Raw genomic sequence first — 8545 nt, forward strand, 5'->3', positions numbered from 1 at the left:
CCCATGTAAAATGAATAAAAATATTGAAAAAAAAGACTGTACCCTTTTATTTAATGATGTTTACTTTGAATTTATATGAGTTCACACAAACACTCCATCCATGCTTTTGTTCCGGCCCTCCTGTCCAGTTTAAGAACCCATTGTGGCCCTCGAGTCAAAAAGTTTGCCCTCCCCTGCCTTAGCTGTGTGGCAGGAGCGGTAGTCGGCAACATGCCCCTGCCTGGGCAAAGTGGCGATTTTATTTGCGTGTGCTTTTTTTTTTGATGATTTCCTTAAAGATGTATCCATGACATTTTAAAAGGGTTTAATCTCCAACATTTACAGGGAACTCAGGTGAGTGGACTAGAAAACTGTGGTACATCTGCACAATGGAATGCTATGCTGCTGTAAAAAAGAAGGAACTACTACCAGGACACCAGGGGGTGAGGGTATGAATTGGGGGGGCAATGGGGGGATAAAGACACATATGTTATACCTTAATCAATAAAGAAACACAGAACTATTCCTCATATTGCCTAAATACTGCTAGTACACAGTATTGTTAAATGTTAGAGGAAACCTATTTATCATTTCAAAGGTTCTTCAGAGCAAATGAAAGTAAAATTAATATATTTTGAGAGTAAAAACTTGTTCAAGTTGTCACAGAAATCACAAACGTACATGTCTGAAGAAATTTTAAAATGTAAATTATTTAACTACTAGAGGCCTGGTGCATTAAATTCGTGCATGGGGGGGCGTCCCCTCAGCCCAGCTTGCACCCTCTCCAATCCAGGATCCCTCTCCCAATCCTGGACTGCTGGCTCTTAACTGCTCATCTGCCTGATCACCTCTAACTGCCTCCTCTGCTGGCCTGGTTGCCCCCAACTGCCCCCCCCCACAACCCTGGTCATGCCCACCTGCCCCCCCATCCTGGTTGCTGACTCGCCTGCCAGCCTGGTTGCCCCTAACTGCCCCCCCTCCACCAGCATGGTCACCCCTTACTGCCCTTCTGCTGGCCTGGTCACCCCTAGCTGCCCCCCCACCAGCCTGGTTGCTCCTTACTGACCCACCTGCTGGCATGATCACGTGTGAACAGCACCCTCTGCCAGCCTGGTTGCCTCTCACTGCTCCCCTCTGTGGGCCTGGTCGCCCCATATAGCCTGCTGCTCAGTTGTTTGGTCATCCCTCACTAAACCCCTTGCTGGCCTGGTCGCCCCACTCAGCCTGTTCGGTTGTCTGTTTGGTTGTTTTGAATGTGATTATATATATAATTTGTTGTATTTAAGTCATTGTTTAGCACCAGAGATCTTAAGATTAATAAATAAATCTTTTTCTCAAGGCATATACAGTTACCTGGAAACAATAAATAGATGCAAAATATAGGTGCTATAATTCAGTCTGTCAGCAAATACTGAGTTCCTTAAATCTTAGGCTCTGACATCTACAAAGTATATATGAGATGTAAAGGAGAAGACTCACCTAAGGTATCAAGAAAAATTCATTTAAGAATTGAAAAATTAGGGAATATTTGTAAAGAAGCAGCACTATGTAAAACACCACCATTACACTCTGGAAAGTTCAAGCCATTCCATGTGATGGGGACTGAAAGATAAGACTGAAGAGATCAACAAAGAGATCAAATTATGGAGGGACTCCTATATTATGAGAATTATTTGAAGAATTTTTTCTATCAGATTTATTGAGTTATACAGTGAGAAGGGAAGAGGACCAAAGACAGAAATCAAGGACATTACAAAGGAAAATTAATGGAAAATATTAGAGGATATGGGAGAAACCAGGAAAGAAGTATCCAGGAAAAAAAGGGAGAAGTACAAGAGGAACCTAGTGGTCCACTGTGTCAAGTGTTGCTAGAAGGTCAAATTAGCTAAGAACTTAATAATTCATTAAATTTAGTAATTAATAAGGTTTTTTAAACTTCAACAGAGTTTTACCTAACAAACCCTAAGTTGAGGATTGATCAATTAATTAATTTTTATATAACAAACACTTATAGCTTTTACTATCTGCCAGGAGCTGCTCTAAGAGCTTTCCAAATATCCATTCATTTAATCCTCACAATAACCCATAAAGTAAGAACTAGTTCTACTTCTTTTTTACAGGTAAGGAAATGAAGGCACAGAGTATTTAAAAAATTGCCCAAGGGCACATAACTAGCAAATTATGGAGCTACATTCAAACCCAGGCAGTCTGACCCTAGAATTCTTCTTTTAACTACTACTTACTCAAGGTAGAACAGAATGGTGTTTTATTAAGGGCAATGATTTAATGAAATATGCTTATAAGCTATGAGAAAGGAGCTAGGGAAAAAGAGGCAATAAAAATAAAGGAATGATAGTAGAAAATAAATCAATGGATATATCTCTTAACCCAGAGGCAAAAGAAAGGATGGAATTAAGAGTGCAATTGGAAGAATTCTTATTGAATGAGAAAAAATAAATGTAGAACAAAGGTGGAATCTTAATAAATGAAAATTTTCCTATGTATTACACAAGCTTTCCCAGGCCTCACCTTCAGCCTGTGGGTATTACTAGGAATACCCACATTACAACAACTCAAGTTTCAATGATTTCTATTTCCACATGTTTTTGAATTATATCCAACCACCTCAAATATGTTTCCCTTAATATTTCATGGGGGTGAAGGGATCTTTCATAAATGTAATAACAAACAATCCAGTTAGCTGCCATGTATAATCTGGTATTTTTTTTCTTTTCTCTTCCTCTGGACTCCTTTTCTTGGTACCATCATGTTTTCCAGGATCCATCATCTGCTACAAACAAGGAATTGGAAGCCTTAAGAAGTAAAAACTGCATGCTAAATAAAGAACTTCTGTCCTCCTCCTGTGTCACATCTATTAAAGGGAAACTTAAATGATACTTCTAGAACCCCAATGTCTTAAAGAGTTTCCCTGAAAAATTTTGTTCTCAGGTTTTTGTTGGTGGTTGTAGTAGCTGGTTTTTGTTTGTTTGTTTTGTTGTTGTTTTTAATTTTCACTCCTCCCTCTCCCTTGGTTTCAGAATTGAGTCTAGTAGAAACTGGGCCAGAAGACAACTTTGAGAGGAGAAAGAACTCTCATAAAATTACTTTGCATGAAATTGCTTCTCTTCTCTGACAAATACTACTATGTTATTTAATGAGTCTGATCTTGCATAACTTTTTTTAAGAAAGAGTTCTCTGACTTCATTCAAATAGGCTTAGGTTAAAACAGAGTGCCCTGCTATATAGGGATTAATGTATAGTTAAGAATGTCGTTTCTCCAAATCAGCTGTAGAAAAATTGGGTATTTTTTAGTCAAGGAGCTTTTGGTTGGAAATAACTCTAACCAGCTTAAACAAAAAGGATTTATTAGAAGAATCCAGTGGAGGTCAATGGTATGAAATATAGTTTATCCTCCCAAAAGACTGAAACTCGTTTTTTTATTTGAAATACTAGCAGTGTTTGGTGCAGTTGATCACCCTTTCCTCCTTGAAATGCTTTTTTTCACTTGACTCCTAGGACACCCTACTTTCCTGGGTTTCCTTCTGTCCTACTAACTACTCTAATTAAATTTTCTTTTATTGGTCCCTCCCCATCTCCCTGACCTCTAATCCATTGGTGCTCAAACTTTAGCATACATCAGAGTGAACCTGGAGGACTTATTTAAACACCATTTGCTGGGCTCCACCCCCAGAGTTGCGGATTCAGTAGGTCAGGAATAGGGAAGGAAAATGAACATTTCTACGAAGTTCTGATGTGATGCTAATGTTCCTGGACCACCCTTTGAGAGCCACTGCTTTAAACGTGAGAGCCAGAGCCCAGTCCTTAGATATTTTCTCTATTTATATAATAAGTAACTATGCACTCATGGGTCAAAGATGGAGTGTATATACAACAGTGGTATGCCATATAGCCTAAGTGTGTGGTAGGCTATGCCATTTAGGTTTGTGATGTTCCCACAGTGAAGAAATAGACTAAGGATGCATTTCTCGGAATGTTTCCCTGTCATTAATCGGCACGTGACTGAACACCGATGACTTCCAAATTTTAGTCTCTAGCTCAGAACTCTCCACTGGAAGTTTGTATAAGTGATTATCTACTTGACATCTCTACTGCAATATACAATGGTCACCACAAACTTAATTTTTTTAAATTTAATTTTGTTTTATTTCTTAAAGTATTACAAAGAGTATTACACATGTCTCCTCTGCCCCCTCTTGACATTCCCCTGGCCTCCCCTATTCCCAGTGTCTTGTGTCCATTGGTTATTCTTATATGCATGCATACAGGTCCTTCGGTTGATCTCTTACCCCCCCTCACCAACCCTCCCCAGGCTTCCCACTGTAGTTTGACAGTCTGTTCAGTGCTGCTCTGCCTTTGTATCTATTTTTGTTCATCAGTTTATAATGGTCTTTAGTATCCATAAATGAGTGAGATCATGAGGTTCTCGGCTTCCCAGGGGCCGTCGCAGCCTCGCAGGGGCCGTCTCAGCCTCCCAGGGGCTGCCGCAGCCTCACTGGGGCCATTTCAACCTCACAGGGGCCATTTCAACCTCACTGGGGCCGTTTCAACCTCACCGGGGACCGTTTCAGGCTCACCAGGGCCGTCTCAACCTCACCGAGGTCGTCTCAGCCTCACGGGGGCCAGCTCAGCCTCACGGGGTCCGTCTCAGCAACACAAAGACAAACTTAATTTTTTGAAGCCCAAATTCTTATCTCACAAAACCTGCTTCATGGGGTTCTTCTCCATTTAGGTAAATGGAACTCCGTTCTTCTATTTGCTCAAGCCAGAAGTTAAGTCATGCTTGACTCTTTTTTCCCCTCTATCACACCCTATATCCACTCCATCTGCAAATTCTGTGAGCTCTACCTTCAAAATATATCCAGAATCTCACCAGCCTCCATTCTACCATCTTAATTCATGCCATATCATTTCTTGCCTGAATTATTAAAATAGCTTTCTAACTGATCTACTTCTGTCCTGGCTCATTATGTCTATTCTCTATACAAAAGCTAAAAAGGAGCTTCTGACACATCAGTGAGCTTCCCAGCAAATACTGGTAAAGCACCTTCCCATTTTTGTGAAAGTCCCACCAATACAGTCTTATTGGAAGGCAGAGCCCGCCTCTCATTATTGATCAAGAAAATTCCCTAAAAAACTACAAAAACATATGACTTAGACTTAGCCTACATGGAATCTGGCACCAGTACAACACAGAAGCAGAAATAGTGTGGAATTCATTCTAGCCACAGTAGCCAGTCTCTAGGGCAGCAATGGCAGTGGTTCAAATGAAAATATCAGTGTATACCAGTAATGTCCTCATCAGATTAATTTTGAGGTGTGATTTTAGTTGCAGTTCTGAATTTCTAGCCTTTCTTGGTACGTGCACTTTTTTTGCCTGGTTCTCCAGAGCCCCTGTCTATTTCTTTTCTTTATTATTATTATTTTTAATATATATTTTTATTGATTTCAGAGAGGAAGGGAGAGGGAGAGACAGATAAAAACATCAATGATGAGAGAGAATCATTGATTGGCTACCTCCTGCATGCCTCCTACCGGGGATGGAGCCCAAAAGTCCTGCATGTGCCTTGACTGGGAATGCAATCATGATCTCCTGGTTTCTGGATCAATATTCAACTACTGAACCACACTGGCTGTGCTAAAAAAAAATCTTTACATGCATGGTTTTAAAAGTCTGCTTAATATTGTTGATACTTACCCTAAGGAATACACCCGTAATTTTGTGATTATCACTACAGCTCTGGCAGTTGACATTTTTGGGGGGAATTTTACTTAGATTTTTAGAAAACATTTACGATAGGTTTTTTGCTTACCATTCGTTGATAGGCTCATGTTATTTTTCTTCTTTAGCCTGTTGTGGTGGATTACATTAATCAATTTTTTAAATCACTTACTTTAATAAAAGACAATTCAAACATCTTGTTTCTTTGCAAGAGAAAATACAGATTATGATCTTGTAGACAAATTTTCCCTTTTTTCTTTCTAGGTTCTTTGGCAGGTCAAACAATTAAAATGACATAAGACAGATTAACAGGAGAAAAAGAAATTTAATTACTTACATATGGGAGCCCCATAAAGATATGAAAACTCAGAAGGCAGCCAGATAATTGAGGCTTACATAATACCCTGAGGTGAAGAAGGGGGAAGGGGCCTGGGCATACAAAAGGGAGGAAGACCATTCGCAGAAAAGCAAAGGATATGTTTGGAAAACAAAAATTGTCCTGCTATGCAGATAATTTTTTAGGTAAATAAGTCTCTGGTAATTGCTCTCTTCCTGGTATAGAGCCCTTATCTAATGTAAATTTAGGCAACTGAGAAGGAGGTAAAAGCTTTTCTTGAATCTGCTAGATTTTGAGTGCCTTTAGCTGAAAAGTGGCATATTTTGGGGAGACTTGCTCTGAACCCATTGAGTTCCTGTTTCTGAAACTTCCCTGGAGGTTTCACATATTAAGAGATGAGATGGCGGCTGTGGCGAGAAGAATCTGGTTAGTAGCTGAGTAGTAAGAGGTCTACAAGGGGAGAAATGACCATTGATTAGAATGAGGATGAACAAACAGAAACATGCAAATCGAATCACATTTCCCCAAACCCCTTTAAACCAGTCTCTTTTTTAAAAAAATATTTTTATTGATTTCAGAGAGGAAGGGAGAGAGAGAGTGAGAGATAGAAACATCATTGATCGGCTGCCCCCTACACACCCCCTACTGGGGATTGAGCCCATAACCTGGGCATGTGCCCTGACCGGGAATCAAACCAGTGACCTCCTGGTTCATAGGCCAATGCTCAACCACTGAGCCATGCCAGCCAGGCTTAAACCAGTCTCTCAATCCTGGTAATAGGTTGGTCCAATGAAATGGCTGAGCTTCATTTATCTGATAGAAAATGTTAATCATCTCTTTTAGCAGATGTGAAGAAGATGCTATTTGTCTTGTCTGACTTACATAGAAACAGCATATTTCACCAATGATTGCACAAACTCTTCCTTGTTGAGCGGTCAATGTGCCCATAGCATGTCGATTTTGTAGTACCACAGAGGCTAAGCTGTGAACTTCTGTTTGGATGATTTTCAAAGTTTGCATAATGGTATTGATCTCTTGTTCTATTACCATGGAGAGAGTTTTTAAAAATTTTTAAAAATATATTTTATTGATTTTTTACAGAGAGGAAGGGAGAAGGAGGATAGAGAGTTAGAAACATCGATGAGAGAGAAACATGGATTCAGCTGCCTCCTGCACACTCCCTACTGGGGATGTGCCCGCGACCAAGGTACATGCCCCTAACCGGAATCGAACCTGGGACCCTTCAGTCTGCAGGCCGACGCCCTATCCACTGAGCCACACTGGTCAGGGCAACCATGGAGAGATTTAAGATTGCCTTTTCCAAGTCATAAGTTCCAAAACTCAGGAATAAGGTCCTCAACACTGAAAGCTCAAAGTGTGATACACAAGCAGGTTCTAGACTGGCATGGTTATGTGACACAACTTTATAAACAAAGGAACACAAGTTTGTAATTTGGCTAGCATTTAAGCTAGACAGAGTATCTGGTGACAGAAAGAGCCAGGTAGCCAAATCCACACCATCCTGACCATTTAAGTGTGAACCCTGTATATACATTGTCACCACATAAGATAAAAAGACCAGTGTGGGTCACAGACAAGGTTACAGTGGAACCTGTAATTACCTGGGTTAGGTGCATTCCACGACTTTGCCACTGGTAATGGTAACATCTTCACACCTCTAATTTTCACGAGCTCTTGTTAATCTGTAAGAGCAGAACAGATTATAAAATAACTGACATAGGAGGCCGGTGGTCTGGCTCTGGCACCAATAAAGCTTGGTTTTGCCACCTGATCAAGTTAGTCCAGATTTTTGGTCTACCCATATACAGTTTGTGGCATTGGGCAGCTTAATCAGAAGAGCAGCTGAGACACCCAGGGAAGGCCCAATGTCATGCTTGTTTTCAGTGCAAAGGGGGAAATTTCCACCTAGTGTCTTTATTGGGTGAGGGATAGTCCTTGAGCTTCCATAGAGGTTTGCCCAGGCCCAAATAACTCACCAGAAGGAGAGGCAGAGTGGTGTTTTTCTGGTCTTGCAAAGCATTCCCTGTCATTCTTCCATCTTCCATATTTAATTCACGAGGTGCTCACATGAGCAGGAAAGAAAACTAGATCAGGCTCTGTTATTTTGTGCTATCTAGATGCTGACATAAAACAACAATCAGATTGATGAGCTAACATAGCCAAGATTTGGAAAACTGGCATAAGGCGGTGTTTGGTCTGCACCCACCCTGTTGCAAAAATAGCAAGGATTAATACCAGCAAGACACAGGTTGAAAGAGAGTTCATAGTGGAAGATGACGATGGGCAAGTAGAATAGAGATAAGCACTATTCAGTCAGCCTGATAATAAATGACCAACTTAATTGGGGGTGGTGGGATAGGTGGAAACAAAGTTTCTTGATCTGTGACCTTAGGAAAAGCTATTTTGTGATATTGTCTACTTCTGGGCCCGGGGAAATGGCCCTGGAAATCCTTGTTTCAAGGTCGTCT

Source organism: Myotis davidii, unplaced genomic scaffold (genome assembly GCF_000327345.1).
Source record: "Myotis davidii unplaced genomic scaffold, ASM32734v1 scaffold1596, whole genome shotgun sequence".
Taxonomy (NCBI): domain Eukaryota; kingdom Metazoa; phylum Chordata; class Mammalia; order Chiroptera; family Vespertilionidae; genus Myotis; species Myotis davidii.